Source organism: Ranitomeya variabilis, chromosome 1 (assembly GCF_051348905.1).
Source record: "Ranitomeya variabilis isolate aRanVar5 chromosome 1, aRanVar5.hap1, whole genome shotgun sequence".
Taxonomy (NCBI): domain Eukaryota; kingdom Metazoa; phylum Chordata; class Amphibia; order Anura; family Dendrobatidae; genus Ranitomeya; species Ranitomeya variabilis.
The window spans coordinates 255,110,338-255,126,719 of record NC_135232.1 but is presented as its reverse complement, the minus strand read 5'-3'; the positions used below and the strand labels follow the sequence as shown (position 1 = coordinate 255,126,719).

At 43.3% G+C, this 16,382-nt stretch overlaps 1 long non-coding RNA gene across 1 annotated transcript in view; it reads left to right on the top strand.

Annotated features, from left to right (window-relative positions):
• LOC143813090 (uncharacterized) overlaps positions 1–13,409 on the top strand; it is a 47,207-nt gene extending 33,798 nt beyond the window's left edge. Inside the window, exon 3 of the long non-coding RNA XR_013223603.1 lies at positions 13,229–13,409. This is a non-coding gene — a long non-coding RNA (uncharacterized LOC143813090). The remainder of the gene's footprint in view (positions 1–13,228) is intronic.
• Positions 13,410–16,382: the final 2,973 nt, after the last annotated feature.

The following is a 16,382-nucleotide window of genomic DNA, read 5'->3' as shown; positions in this document are numbered from 1 at the left end:
GGGGGCGCACAGGGGGTGGGGGGGGAAACAAAGATCTTTATTTCTACCGCAAAAAAACCAAAATACAATGATTTTTCATTTCTTCTCTCCAGCGAACGCTGCTGGAGAGAAGAAATGAATGGCGGCTTCAGCACCCAAAGCAAGGGACAGCGCTTACTGTAGCGCCGTCTCCTGCACGGCACACGGACTGCACACGGACAGCATCCGTGTGCGGTACGTGTTTTACACGGACCCATTGACTTTAATGGGTCCGTGTGATCCGTGCGCTCCCACGAACACTGACATGTCTCCGTGTTTTGCACGCGGACACACGGTCCGCGAAAACACGCTGACATGTGCAGAGACACATTGATTTTAATGTGTCTACGTGTGTCAGTGTCTCCGGTACGTGAGAAAACTGACACCTCACGTACCGGAATCACTGACGTGTGAAACCGGCCTCAAGGTGTGTATGTGCGGGGATTTTTGAGCATGCAACTCATAATACTAAGTGATACACAGTGTTTTTGAAAACTTTGGTTCCAAGCTTTCATCATCTCCACAACATTAACATGTCTATCACTTCTGTGATTTCCAAGACTGTTCCTTCTTAGGTTGCAAATTCAATGATGATGAGTATATTTTTCCATACAGTGGCATACACAAAAACTGTTATTTAATTATTTAAAAATCATACAATGTGATTTTCTCTTTTTCATTTTTAGATTCTGTCTCTCACAGTTGAAGTGTAGATATGCTAAAAATTACAAACCTCTCCATTATTTGTAGGTGGGAAAACTTGCAAAATCAGCAGTATATCACATGCTTATTTTCCCCACTGTACATTTATGTCATACTAGCTGTACTACCCGGCTTCGCCCGGGTTAATGACTGCTGTTAGCAAAATAGAATGTGTTAACAAAAATTTATTCTGCACACAAAAACCACAAAACAAATAGATAGAAATGTAATTATTAAAAGGCAAAAACTAAGCAAATAGAAGCATTTCACAACATATATTAGCTTTGTTATACTGAGAATGTCTTTGTTGCCTATATTAACCAATCAGAGCTCAGGTTAATTAACTGTAGCAAAATAGAAGCTGAGCTGTGATTGGTTGCTATTGGCAGCCTGATAAATCCCCAGCCAACAGGAAGCCCTCCCCCCTGGCAGTATATATTAGCTCACACATACACATAATAGACAGGTCATGTGACTGACAGCTGCCGTATTTCCTATATGGTACATTTGTTGCTCTTGTAGTTTGCTTATTAATCAGATTTTTATTTTTGAAGGACAATACCAGACTTGTGTGTGTTTTAGGGCGAGTTTTATGTGTCAAGTTGTGTGTGTTGAGTTGCGTGTGGCGACATGCATGTAGCGACTTTTGTGAGATGAGTTTTGTGTGGCGACATGCGTGTAGCAACATTTTGTGTGTTGAGTTGCATGTGACAGGTTAGTGTAGCAAGTTGTGTGCAGCAAGATTTGTGCATGGCGAGTTTTGCGCGTGGCGAGTTTTATGTGTGGTGCATTTTGAGTATGTGCAAGTTTTGTGTGAGGCAACTTTTGCATGTGGTGCAACTTTTGTACATGTGGCAATTTTTCTGTGTGTGCAAGTTTTGCATGAGGTGAGTTTTCCATGAGGTGAGTTTTGCACGTGTGGCGAGTTTTGCGTGAGCCTAGTTTTGCATATGGCGAGTTTTGCATGTAGCGAGTTTTGAGTGGTGACTTTTGTGTTTCGACTTTTATGTGGCGAGGTTGGTGTGTGTGTGTGGTGAAATGTGTGCTGAGGGTGGTATATGTGTTCAAGCACGTGGTAGTGTGTGGCGCATTTTTTTTTTGTGTTCATATCCCCGTGTGTGGTGAGTATCCCATGTCGGGGCCCCACCTTAGCAACTGTACGGTATATACTCTTTGTCGCCATCGCTCTCATTCTTTAAGTCCTCATTGTTCACATCTGGCAGCTGTCAATTTTCCTCCAACACTTTTCCCTTCACTTTTTCCCCATTATGTAGATAGGAGCAAAATTGTTTGGTGAATTGGAACGCGCGGGGTTAAAATTTCACCTCACAACATAGCCTATGACGCTCTCGGGGTCCAGACGTGTGACTGTGCAAAATTTTGTGGCTGTAGCTGCGACGGTACAGATGCCAATCCCGGACATACACACATACATACATACACACATTCAGCTTTATATATTAGATATACCTGTATGTAATCTCCTGTATATAGTATATACCTGTGTGTCATCTCACCTATATATAGTATATATCTGTGTGTCATCTCCTGTATATAGTATATACCTGTATGTCATCTCCTCCTATACATAGCATATACCTGTGTCATCTCCTCCTGTATATACTATATACCTGTAGGTAATCTGCTCCTGTATATAGTATATACCTGTGTGTCATCTCCTCCTGTATATAGTATATACCTGTATGTCATCTCCTCCTGTATGTAGTATGTACCTGTATGTCATCTCCTCCTCTATATAGTATATACCTGTGTGTCATCTCTCCTGTATATAGTATATATCTGTGTGTCATCTCCTCCTGTATATAGTATATACCTGTGTGTCATCTCCCCTGTAAATAGTATATACCTGTGTGTCATCTCCTGTATATAGTATATAGCTGTATGCCATCTCCTCCTGTATTAGCCCTCGTTCACACGTTATTTGGTCAGTATTTTTACCTCAGTATTTGTAAGCTAAAATGGCAGCCTGATAAATCCCCAGCCAACAGTAAGCCCACCCCCTGGCAGTATATATTAGCTCACACATACACATAATAGACTGGTCATGTGACTGACAGCTGCCGGATTCCTATATGGTACATTTGTTGCTCTTGTAGTTTGTCTGCTTATTAATCAGATTTTTATTTTTGAAGGATACCAGACTTGTGTGTGTTTTAGGGCGAGTTTCGTGTGTCAAGTTGTGTGTGTTGAGTTGCGTGTGGCGACATGCATGTAGGGACTTTTGTGAGATGAGTTTTGTGTGGCGACATGCGTGTAGCAACTTTTTGTGTGTCGAGTTGCATGTGACAGGTTAGTGTAGCAAGTTGTGTGCAGCAAGTTTTGCGCATGGCGAGTTTTGCGCGTGGCGAGTTTTATGTGTGGTGCCTTTTGAGTATGTGCAAGTTTTGTGTGAGGCAACTTTTGCATGTGTTGCAACTTTTGTGCATGTGGCAATTTTTCTGCGTGTGGCAATTTTTCTGCGTGTGCAAGTTTTGCGTGTGGCGAGTTTTGCACGTGTGGCGAGTTTTGCATGTGGAGAGTTTTGCGCGTGGCGAGTTTTGAGCGGCGACTTTTGTGTTTCTACTTTTATGTGGCGAGGTTGGTGTATGTGTGGTGAAATGTGCACTGAGGGTGGTATATGTGTTCGAGCACGTGGTAGTGTGTGGCGCATTTTGTGTGTGTGTTCATATCCCCGTGGTGGTGTGATTATCCCATGTTGGGGCCCCACCTTAGCAACTGTACAGTATATACTCTTTGGTGCCATCGCTGTCATTCTTTAAGTCCCCCTTGTTCACATCTGGCAGCTGTTAATTTGCCTCCAACACTTTTCCTTTCATTTTTTCCCCATTATGTAGATAGGGGCAAAATTGTTTGGTGACTTGGAAAGCGCGGGGTTAAAATTTCACCTCACAATATAGCTTTGACGCTCTCAGGGTCCAGACGTGTGACTGTGCAAAATTTTGTGCCTGTAGCTGCGACGCCTCCAACACTTTTCCTTTCACTTTTTCCCCATTATGTAGATAGGGGCAAAATTGTTTGGTGAATTGGAAAGCGCGGGGTTAAAATTTCACCTCACAACATAGCCTATGACGCTCTCGGGGTCCAGACGTGTGACTGTGCAAAATTTTGTGGCTGTAGCTGCTACGGTTCAGATGCCAATCCCGGACATACATACATACATACATACATACACACACACACACATTCAGCTTTATATATTAGATGTCGTGTCACTGACTTTGATGTTGGCTCGCACGCCGAGAAAGCACCTTTCCCGGCAGATGATGAATGATTTAATCACCATTTAACACACGCTGGCATAGGGGCTCGTCATTCCACACAATCAAATCACCTGCATGTCGATGGGTTGCCATGACAGACGCAATTCTGCTGAAGATCTCTGTGCTTGACATGACTATTCTTCTGTGAAAGCCAGTGTTTAGCTGATGCACAGGTATGTATAGTACAAGCGATTAGATGATACAGATAATGAAAAATAAAAAAAATCTTTAAAAAAAAATAAAATTATACAAAGTTTCAATCTTTCCCCTTTTGACCCATAAAAATAAAACGATTAAACATTTTTTAAATTACACATATTTGGTATTGCAGCTTTAGTAAAAGTCCAATCTATCAAAATATAATATTAACTAATCCGATCGCTAAACAATATAACAAGAAAAAAATTGAATTGCGAGATTACCTTTTTTGGCTACTGCAGCTTTGCAAAAAAATGCAATAAGATGCGATAAAAACATCATATCTACCCCCAAATAGCATAAGTAAAAGTGACAGCTCAGGGTGGAAAAAATAAGCCCTCGCAGAGCACTATATCCCGAAAATTGAAAATGTTATGGGTCTCGGAAAATGACACCAGGAGCAAATTTTTTTATTCTTTATTTTTTTTACAAATTTCTTTTTTTTCACTTCTTAAATAAAGAAAAAAAACTATACATGTTTGGTATCTTCATAATGGTATGACCTGGAGAATTATATTGCCAGGTCAGTTTTACTGTGTACTGAACATGGTAAATAAGAAAACGGAAAAAACAATTGTGGCATTGAACTGGATTTGCAATATCAACACACATAGATTTTTTTCCTGCATTCCATTGCATCACATGATGAAATAAATGTTGTCAATCATAAGCACAAATTGTCCCGCAAATAACAAGTCTCATACAGTTATGTGGATAGAAAAATAAAAAAGTTATGGCTCTTGGAAAAAAAGGGAGGAAACAGCAAAAACGAAAAAATGGAAAATATTATCCTTACTGACACCTTTAATATAAGTATGAAAAGAGACTTAATTTGATAAATACTCTGTGATAAATATTTCTGTACATCTCAAGAAGTTTAGAAAAAAATTAAACATCAAAACCATGGACCTTCAATGATCTTAAACGCCCTAGGATGCAGTATTCATAAAAAAAAATTGATACTGATCTTCCGCTCTGAATAACTCTGTGTCAACCTGCCAGTCTCCTCAACAGTATTTCTTCTTTCCGGATGGAAATGAAGCGATCAGCGATCATGAACCATTGTTTATGACGGGAGATAGGTGTGGGACACAGTGCTGAAAAAAGATGAGCTGTGTTGGTCAGGGAGTTAAAAAAATATATATATTTTAATTTATGCAGCACATTGGATCATTGCAATGCTAAGGGTTGTCCAGTAGTGTGCAATCTGTTTAAAGGGCTTTCTGAAAAAAATAGTTGCAATACTGTAGCTTTATGGTTAGCAGTATTTATTTTCATACTTCGAGCTTACATGGTGACATTGGCCATAGGATACACACATTCTGTGTACCATATATATGCTGTATATGCCATTCCAAGGTGCTTTGTCAGTTAAGATACTGAATCAGACTCAATTTCTCCACTTTTCTCTTACTTAACCAGCTCGAGATTTAAGATTGTGGCACCAACTGTTCAAAATATTGGGGGAGCCCCTTTTTTTCTTTCTATTCAGTGTCCATATACAGATGTATTGTTAAATCATGCCCAAGTACCACTTCCATATAGTCCCTAAATAATACGATAACATTCACACAATTCAACATGTATTTCATTACACTTGTAATGTATAGTTGGATGGTTGGGCGCTGTGTGCCACCTATTCACTAAGGTAATTTTACTGAACCAATTAGTTCTCCACTGAGATGTTACCAAAAACTCCCTTACTCAGAACTAACTTCTGACACAACCTGTGACTGAGCCCCTGCTCTGGGTCACTTACAGTGAAGGAAATAAATATTTGATCCCTTGCCGATCTTGTAAACTTGCCCATTGACAAATACATGTCATGACTTAAGGTACCTTCACACGAAACGACATCGCTAGCGATCCGTGACGTTGCAGCGTCCTTGCTAGCGATATCATTTCGTTTGACACGCAGCAGCGATCAGGATCCTGCTGTGATGTCGCTGGTCGCTGAATAAAGTCCAGAACTTTATTTGGTCATCCGATCGCTGTGTATCGTTGTGTTTGAAAGCAAAAGCAATGATACCAGCGATGTTTTACACTGGTAACCAGGGTAAACATCGGGTTACCAAGCGCAGGGCCGCGCTTAGTAACCCGATGTTTACCCTGGTTACCAGCGTAAAAGTAAAAAAACCAAACAGTACATGCTCACCTGCGCGTCCCCTGCCGTCCGCTTCCTGACACTTACTGAGCGCCGGCCCTAAAGTGAAAGTGAAAGTACAGCGGTGACGTCACCGCTGTGCTGTTAGGGCCGGAGCTCAGTCAGTGTCAGGAAGCAGAGGCTGGGGGACGCGCAGGTGAGCATGTACTGTTTGTTTTTTTTACTTTTACGCTGGTAACCAGGGTAAACATCGGGTTACTAAGCGCGGCCCTGCGCTTAGCAACCCGATGTTTACCCTGGTTACCCAGGGGCCTCGGCATCGTTGGTCGCTGGAGAGCGGTCTGTGTGACAGCTCTCCAGCGATCAAACAGCGACGCTGCAGCGATCGGCATCGTTGTCGCTATCGCTGCAGCGTCGCTTCGTGTGAAGGTACCTTTACTGTAAGGATCGGACAAAAAAATCCCACTAATGGGATAGTCATTGCCAACTGAAAAAAAAAACCTTGGGATAATTGAATTTCTAGATGTCAACAATGCCTCAGTCCGAGTTCAGAGTTTGGCACCAGACACTAACTGTCCTGTACAAACTCAAGATTGTTAAGTTCGTGTTCACTCATCTCTAGTTGCAACAGTTGAGTTTAGGTGTTTGTTTTTTTTTAGTTGTTTTCATTTAAAGTATTTGAATGAATGAAGGCAACTAATGGGAATGAAATGAGACTTCCTACGTGAGGAATCTAGAGTGCTTATATACAGTGAAGGAAATAATTATTTGATCCCTTGCTGATTTTGTAAGTTTGCCCACTGACAAAGACATGAACAGTTTATGATTTTAACGGTAGGTTAATTTTAACATTGAGATAACATTGAGATGAGATAATCACATTATATAAATTATATAAATTTATTTGCATTTTGCAGTGAGAAATAAGTATTTGATCCCCTTCCACCCATTAAGAGTTTAGGCTCATACAGACCAGTTAGACGCTCCTAATCAACTCGTTACCTGCATTAAAAACAGCTGTCTTACATAGTCACCTTTATAAAAGACTCCTGTCTACAGACTCAATTAATCAGTCAGACGCTAACATCTACAACATGGGCAAGACCAAAGAGCTTTATAAGGATGTCAGGTACAAGATCATAGACCTGCACAAAGCTGGAATGGACTACAAAGCCATAAATAAGACGCTGGGTGAGAAGGAGACAACTGTCGGTGCAATAGTAAGAAAATGGAAGAAATACAAAATGCTCATCAATCGACATCGATCTGGGGCACCATGTAAAATCTCACCTCGTGGGGTATCCTTGATCATGAGGAAGGTGAGAGATCAGCCTAAAACTACACTGGGGGTGACTTGTTAATGATCTCAAGGCAGCTGGGACCACAGTCACAAAGAAAACCATTGGTAATGCATTACGCCATAAAGGTTTAAAATTTGGAAGTGCCCGCATGGTCCCCCTGCTCAAGAAGGCACATGTTCAGGCCAGTCTGAAGTTTGCCAATGAACACCTGGATGATTCTGTGAGTGAATGGGAGAAGCTGCTGTGGTCAGATGGGACAAAAGGTCTTTGGCATTAACTCAACTCGCTGTGTTTGGAGGAAGAGAAATGCTGCCTATGACCCAAATAACACCTTCCCCACCGTCAAGCATGGAGGTGGAAACATTATGTTTTGGGGGTGTTTATCTGCTAAGGGCACAGGAGTACTTCACAGCATCAATGGGAGAATGGATGGAGCCATGTACCGTAAAAACCTGAGTGACAACCCCCTTCCCTCTGCCAGGACATTAAAATTGGGTCATAGCTGGACCTTCCAGCAAGACAATGACCCAAAACATACAGACAAGGCAAAAAAGGCGTGGCTCAAAAAGAAGCAGATTAAGGTTATGGAGTGGCCTAGCTAGTCTCCAGACCTTAATCCCATAGAAAACTTCTGGAGGGAGTTGAAGCTCCGAGTTGCCAAGCGACAGACTCAAAATCAGCAAAGGATCAAATAATTATTTTCTTCACTGTATGTAGGCTATGTAGGCACTCTAGATTCCTCATGTAGGAAGTCTCATTTCTTTCCCATTAGGCTACTTTCACACTTGCGTTGTGTGACAGACATCGCAACATCGTTTTGGAGAAAAAAACGCATCCTGCAAAGTTGCCCGCAGGATGAGTTTTTCTCCATAGACTTTCATTAGCGACGCATTGCGACGTATGGCCACACGTCGCATCCGTCGTGCGACGGATGCGTCGTGTTTTTGATGGCCACGACGCACAAAAAAAGTTCCCTGTAACTTTTTTTGTGTGTCGGGTCCGCCATTTTTGACCATGCATGCGCGGCCGAAACTCCGCCCCCTCCTCCCCGGAACTCACAATGGGCAGTGGATGCGTTGTAAAACTGCATCCGCTGCCCACGTTGTGCTACATTAACACACTGTCCGTCGGTACGTCGGGCCGACGGTTTGCGACAGCCCGTACCGACGGACTTGTGTGAAAGTAGCCTAAGTTGCCTTCATTCATTCAAGTACTTTAAAAAAAAACAAAAAAACCCCCAAACACCTAAACTCAACGATTGGAACTAGAGATGAGTGAACACGAACTTAAAAGTCCGGAGTTCGTACAGGACAGCTAGTGTCTGGTGCCAAACTCCGAACTCGGCCAGAGGCATTGTTGACATCTAGAAATTCATTTATCCCAAGTTTTTTTTTTCATTTGGCAATGACAATCCCATTAGTGGGATTTTTTTGTCCGAGCCTTACAATAAGCTAATGTGTATATGTAGCTTAAATGGGGCACCTTGCTGCAAAGCACCATTATTTATTTTGTTTGCTTATACATTACCATCATATTTCCCAGCATTTTACAGACATTGTCAACACCGTCACCGTTGGGGCTCATAATCTAAATGTCTTTGCAGTGTTTAAGAAATCTGGAGTACCCAGAGGAAACCCACACAAACTCAGAGAGTATAAATTCCTTGCAGATATTGTCTTTGAACCAAGGCCCCTAGTGTTGCAAAACAACAGTGCTAGCCATTGAGCCACCATGCTAGTCACTGAGCCACTATGCTGCCTTAACCCCTTCGCAACATGCGCCGTACTAGTAGTACTCTGCGGGAACTGCATTTGAGCTCAGAGCAGTACTAGTACGGTGCTGCCATTTTTCGGTCACTGAGCTGCATCGCGTGGTGATTGAGTTACGATGGATGCTGCCCCTGACAGCAGACCATCCCTGCACATCGCCTCAGGGAGCTGCACCACAATTCTGATCAGCCAATCACAAGCAATGTGACAATAAAGTTACTAACAAAAAAACAAAAACCTGTGACATGCTGTCATCTGTGCTGTGTGACACACCACCAATCACAGCCGTCACAATGGGTGGAGTGATCTCGACGTCACCTCATTTGATTAACACCTTGGGTGAACAATAGTTCCTGGCCAATCAGCGCCAAAGGGGTTCATGTAAACTAACGATCACCGACCTGCACATAATCTTTGTCTCAGATTTGGCATGCAGAGCTGTTCTCTAGCCCCTCTGTGTTACCTGATTCAAAGATTCATTGGTGGCCAGTGTGATCTCCCCTACGATCTCCTGCCTCGGGCTCCAGCTTCCTTCTCTGCCTTGATCTGTGCTCTGCTGCTTCTTTGTGACTAATCTGTGATCACAGAAGCAGCAACACCTCCCCCACCCTGTTCCAGTCCCCCCATCCCTGTTCTAGTACCCCCTCCCTTTTCCCCTCCCCTTCCAACTGATTTTTTAGCGCACTTTTTTTGCACTTTTTTTCGTGTGCACGAGGTCCCGTGCAGAGCATTCGTGTTCTTCCTGTGTCCGCAGCACTCTGATCAGTATCGCTGCTGATCAGAGACTGCACAACATGACTTTTTCTTTTTTTTAGCTAGTTAGCATAGCGGACGTCACAGTCTAATCAACGTCCAATTTGTTTTTTTTAGAAAAAAATAATAATAGTAGTTAGTACAGTGCAGGGCAGTAGCGTCTTTTTTTGTTTGCGTAAATAAAACTGCTATCGCCGGGTAATTGCTAGTGCATTAGGAGAGGGAGCATCACATTGTTGATGACGTTCGTTTTCCTTTTGTAAAAAAAATAATTAGTTGTGTCGAGTAAATTTTTAGCGAGTGCATTAGGGGAGCATACGTCACATTGTTGGTGACGTTAGTTTTTCTTTTGTAAAAAAATAATTTGTTGCGTCGGGTCAATTTATAGGGAGGGCATTAGAGTAATGAACGTCTGTATTTCTTTATACAAACTTATTTTTTTACTTGTAATTTTTGTTTTCATTTTTTTTCTTGTTTATTCTACATTTTTTCTCTGTACTTTTTTTTCTCTGTTTTTTTTTTTTTTTTTAATAATAAATAGTTCCCTATACATATGCCCCACACATTACACTTGTAAAAACACCACTTATACACACATCCTCCAGGTTTGGGAAAAAATAATAAAAATGGCCCATTCGTCAAGAAGACGCTATTCACCAAAGGAGGATTACGCCTTCTTTGCCTCCGACACGGATTCAGGCAGTGAGGAAGATCCCACATTCCTCTATTCCTCCTCCTCCTCTTCCTTCTCATCTAGTGAGGAAGGACCCCTAGCAAGGCAACCTAGGACCCAGGCAACTCCTGCAGCAATCGATCCCATATGGATTGCACCCCCCAAAAATTATCAGTCCGCATTCCGGATTTCATCGGCAGCTCCAGTTTCACACCACTGTCCTCAATGAAATAGACTTCTTCAAATTCTTTTTCCGTGAGGAACTAATACATCCAAACCCAAAGGACAAACCTGTATGCCCATCAATTTTTCACCCAAAATCTCACGTCATCATACGGACCCAGATGGACCCCTGTAAATGCAGCATAGATTATGACATTTTGAGGAATTTTGCTACATATGGGCATAAACCGAAAACCAAAGCTTTGGCAATACTGGAGTACTGATATTCTCTACAGTATACCGGTATTCCTCATGGCCATAACAAGGACACAATTTGAAGCGATCCAAAATTTTTTGGATTATAATGATAATGCACAGGGTCCTCCTCGAAATGATCCAAACTTTGATCATCTATATAAAATTCAGCCAGTGGTTGAACACTTCACCAGAATATTTGCTGAGGCATACACATCCCAGAGCTATTGCTGAATCTCTGGATCATTTCAAAGCGAGGCTAAAATTCCGACAATACCTGCCAAGTAAGGAGTCCAGGTACAGAATAAAATTGTACAAACTGTGCAAGAGTACTTCAGGGTACACCCACAGATTTAAGGTCTACAACGGCAAGGACACCCAGATTAATCCCCCTGAATGCCCCCTGTCCTGGGGGCGATTGGGAAAATTGTGTGGGAATTGCTGCACCCACTTCTGGATATGGGTTATCACCTCTACATTGATAACTTTTACACCAGCATCCCACTCTTCAAGACCCTCTCTGCCAGAGGTACAGTTGTGTATGGCACCGTGAGAAAATATCAGCGAGGCCTCCCTAAGCCTGTTTTTCTTATCTTTCAGGATACATCGGGGGGCTTATCTACAGCATTACAGAATGCTGTAGATAAGCCCCTGATGCCGGTGGCCTTAGTTTATAGGCCATTTTTGGGGTGACAGTTTCCTTTTAATGACTGCTTCAAAGCGTACCACACGTCCACAAATTAATAAAATTAGTTTATGCCCTGTTGACATAACACAGTTTTATAATCTGATGTACCTCACACATCTTAGACATAACACCACATTACAAATGACATTATTAAAACAATGCCTCTAGATAAATTCCTTCAGTGGTGTAGTTTCCAAAATGTGGTCACTTGTGGAGGATTTCCACTGTGTAGGCACATCAGGTGCTCTAACATCAAAACCACAAAAAGAGGACTTGAAAATCCTCCAAAAATCTATAAAAAAAACACCAAGAAAAAGGAAGAGACGCTTACCTGCCCAGGACTTATAATGAATGCACTAACAGGGCGCAGTGGACCCAATTAAAGATGCCGGCTACACAGGTGCAGTAATACCAATAAGACAGCCAGCCTACAATCAGGGATTGGTCATTTGGTACACCAGTGCACAAAAAGATACAGTCTATATGCGACAATGTACACAGACAGGAGATGCGGCAGAGCATCTGGCTCACAGCCAATTAATGACGCCCATACTCTTAAATTAGACTGGCTGCCCAGTGCTAACTAAAATGCATCCTGTGTGAACAGAGGCCACAGTTTACAGAGCCATCTGGGCTCAACTGCACCCTGAAAAGATATAAAGTGCAAAAAACACACAGCAATATATGTGAGGTATTAGTTGATATTCTGTCCAAAATACGGAAGCTCACAACCCACATCATGGGTCCTCACGCTTGTGAGTCCTACTCTAACATCAAAACCACAAAAAGAGGACTTGAAAATCCTCAAAAAATCTATAGAAAACAAAAAGAAAAAGGCAGAGATGCTTACCTGCCCAGGCCTCAAAACAAATGCACTAACAGGACGCAGTGTACCCAATTAAAGATGGAGGCTACACAGGTGCAGTAATACCGATGAGCAGCCAGCCTACAATCAGGGATCGGCCGTTTGGTACACCAGTGCACAAAAAGATACAGTCTATATGCGGCAATGTTCACACACAGGAGATACAGAGTATCTGGCTCACAGCCTATTAATGACGCCCATACTCTTAGATCAGGAGGGCTGCCCAGTGCTAACTAAAATGCATTCTGTGTGAACAGAGGCCACAGTTTACAGAGCCATCTGGGCCCAACTGTACAATAGTACAAGTCTGCAATGACTTTAGTCTGCTGTGTGATTCCTATAAGTGTGTCCTAGAAGTGTGAAGATTAATTTAGAATTAAAACCAGAAGGATGTATACAGACTGTGCCCTGCTATTTGCCACCATCGCAATCTAACCAGCATGTCTATTCTTCCTACAGGTATGTTCAGGCACCCAGCTCTCCAGTCTGCTCTCCTGCCTTGTCTGTCTATGAAGTGCACATAGTACATCACCCAACTTTCCACACAGACTTTCCTCTGCTCCTAGCATTCTCATGGTATGCCTTTCAGCTAACCCCAGCTTACCCTGTGTCATTTATGACCTTGTTTACTCTGGCTTGATTGTATGCATCTGGTCCACCCTTAGTTCTCTGACCAAGATGAGTAGAGACCACTCTTCTCTGCTTCACACCTGAATGCACTTAGTTGTACATACTGTATATTGCATAGTACAAGTCTGCAATGACTTTAGTCTGCTGTGTGATTCCTATAAGTGTGTCCTAGAAGTGTGAAGATTAATTTAGAATTAAAACCAGAATTGAACTGAAGGTAACTGGACACAGTTACTGTAAACAATGTTTCTGTTTTTCACTTTCACCCCTCTAATTCTTCACATTCTGCAAACTCCCCTAATCCCTACCCCTAGTAAAGAACTGTTCATATCCTCTTCAATCCTCCCCATCCATTTCACCTCCTCCTCAGAACTGTTCCTTAACATACAATCCTCTGTCTCCAAGCACAGACAGCCACCTCATGCTCTCTCCTGCTCTCACCTGCTAACACTTTCTCTGCTCCTTCTCACTGCTGGTGTTATCTCTCCAAATCCTGGTTCTCCTCACCACATCCCCACAGTCAGTTCTACCTCCCATACATGCTCTATCACAAATTTCCATAACCTCTCTAACCTCATACCCATTCGCCCAGCCCCCACTTCCCCATTCCCACTAACAGGAGCTCTGTGGAACGCTCGCTCTGTCTGCAACAAGCTTTCCTACATCCATGATCTTTTTGTTACTGCCAAACATTCCTTCCTTGCCATCACTGAAACCTGGCTCACCCCTTCTGACACAGCCTCTTCCGCTGCACTTTCCTATGGTGGCTTCACCTTTCTCACACACCCCTCCCCAGCAGCAAGCATGGCGGAGGAGTTCGTTTTCTCCTGTCAGATAACTGCTCCTTCAACCCAATCCCACTGCCACCCTTCTGTTACCCTCCCTTCCTTTGAGGTGCACTCTGTGCGCATCTATGCCCCCACCAACCTCCAACTGGCTTTTATTTACCGCCCCCCAGGGCCAGCCACCACCTTCTTTGACCACTTCCCCACCTGGCTACTTCATTTCCTTTCTGCGGACATCCCCACTATCATCATCGGCGACTTCAATATCCCCATTGACACTTCCCTCTCAGCTGCCACTAAACTTCTATCTCTCACTTCCTCCTTCGGCCTCACTCAATGGTCTTCTGCAGCCACTTACAAAGATGGTCACATATTGGACCTCCTCTTCACCCGCCTCTGCTCCCTATTTAACCTCTCCAACTCACCTCTTCCTCTTTCTGACCACAATCTACCCACATTCTCTTCCCTCTCCACTCCTTGTCTACAATCCCCACCCCACAAACTTGCACACCCTCGTTGAAATCTTAAACACCTTGATCTACATTCACTCTCTGAATCCCTCCTCCCTCTCACAGACATAAGTTCCCTACACAATGCAGATGATGCTGCCGCTCTATATAACACCACAATAGCTGCAGCTTTGGAATCTCTTGCCCCTCTCACACATACCAAAGCTCGCAAAATCAACAGACAGCACTGGCACACCAGCCTGACCAAAGAACTGAGGCGAGTTTCCGGGGCTGCTGAGCGGAGATGGAAAAGATCCCACTCCAACGAGCACTTCATCGCATTCAAACAGTCCCTCACTACTTTCAGGGCCACACTCGCCACAGCTAAACAAACCTACTTCTCATCTCTCATATCCTCCCTGTCTCACAACCCTAAACAGTTATTCAACACCTTCAACTCTCTCCTCCATCCCCCAGCACCTCCTCCCTCCCCACTCATGTCAGCTGAAGACTTTGCCTCATTTTTCAAGCAGAAGATTGAGAACATCAGAGACAGTTTTAGTCGACAACCCCCAGAGCCCGTCCTCCCAACTACCCAGCCCTCCACCTCCAAAACCAACTTCTCCACTATTACAGAAGATTGACTCTCCACTCTACTCTCAAGATCGCATCTCACCACCTGTGCACTTGACCCGATCCCTTCCCACTTCATCCCAAACCTCGCCACAGTCTTCATCCCAACTCTAACCCATCTCTTCAACCTATCACTAACAACTGGTGTTTTCTGTTGTGATTCGGTTCGTGGGCTCCCCCGGTGGTCTCTTGTGGTACTGGTGTCCTGCAAGCTTTGCCTTCAGTTCACCTGTTCCTATCAGGATGTGGGAGTATCCTATTTAACCTTGCTCCTCAGTCATTCTAATGCTGGCCATCAATGTATCCAGAGTGATTCTGTTGCATGTTCCTGCTCCCAGTTTTCTGCTCAGCTAAGTTGGACACTTTAGTCCTTAAGTCTATTTTTGTATGTTTTGTCCAGTTTGCACTTATGTGAATCTCTGCAGCTGGAAGCTCTTGTTGGGCTGAAATTACCACTCCAGTGGCATGAGTTGTCACATGAGTTAAGGTAATTTCAGGATGGTGTTTTGAAGGGTTTTGCAGCTGACCGCGAAGTCCTCTGTTGTATCTTTCTGCTATTTAGTTAGCGGGCCTCTCTGTGCTAAATCTGCTTTCATACTACGTGTGTCTTTTCATCTGCTCTCACCGTTATTATATGTGGGGGGCTGCTATCTCCTGTGGGGACATTCTCTGGAGGCAAGCCAGGACTGTGTTTTCTTCTACCAGGGGTAGTTAGTTCTCCGGCTGGCGCGCGGCATCTAGAGACAACGCAGGTATGCCCCCTGGCTACTTCTAGTGTGGTGTGTAGGTTTAGCATCGCGGTCAGCTCTAGTTTCCATCACCCGAGAGCTTGTCCGTTTATTCTATGCTTCTGATGTTTCCTTGCCATTGGAAACCATAACAGTATGGCCAGCCAAAATCTTTAATCTATAGGCTGAAGCAGGAGAGAAAAGGAACTGTGTGAAACCTTTTTTTTTTTTTTCCTTCCTCTGAAGTTGCACTCCAGCTCTAATTGCAGTCTCCTGTTTTCCTCTCCTCTTAACCCCTGAATGGCTCAGACTTTATCTGTTGAAATATGGATCCCCAGAGTCTGGCTACCAATTTGAATAATCTTGCCTCTAAAGTTCAGAATATACA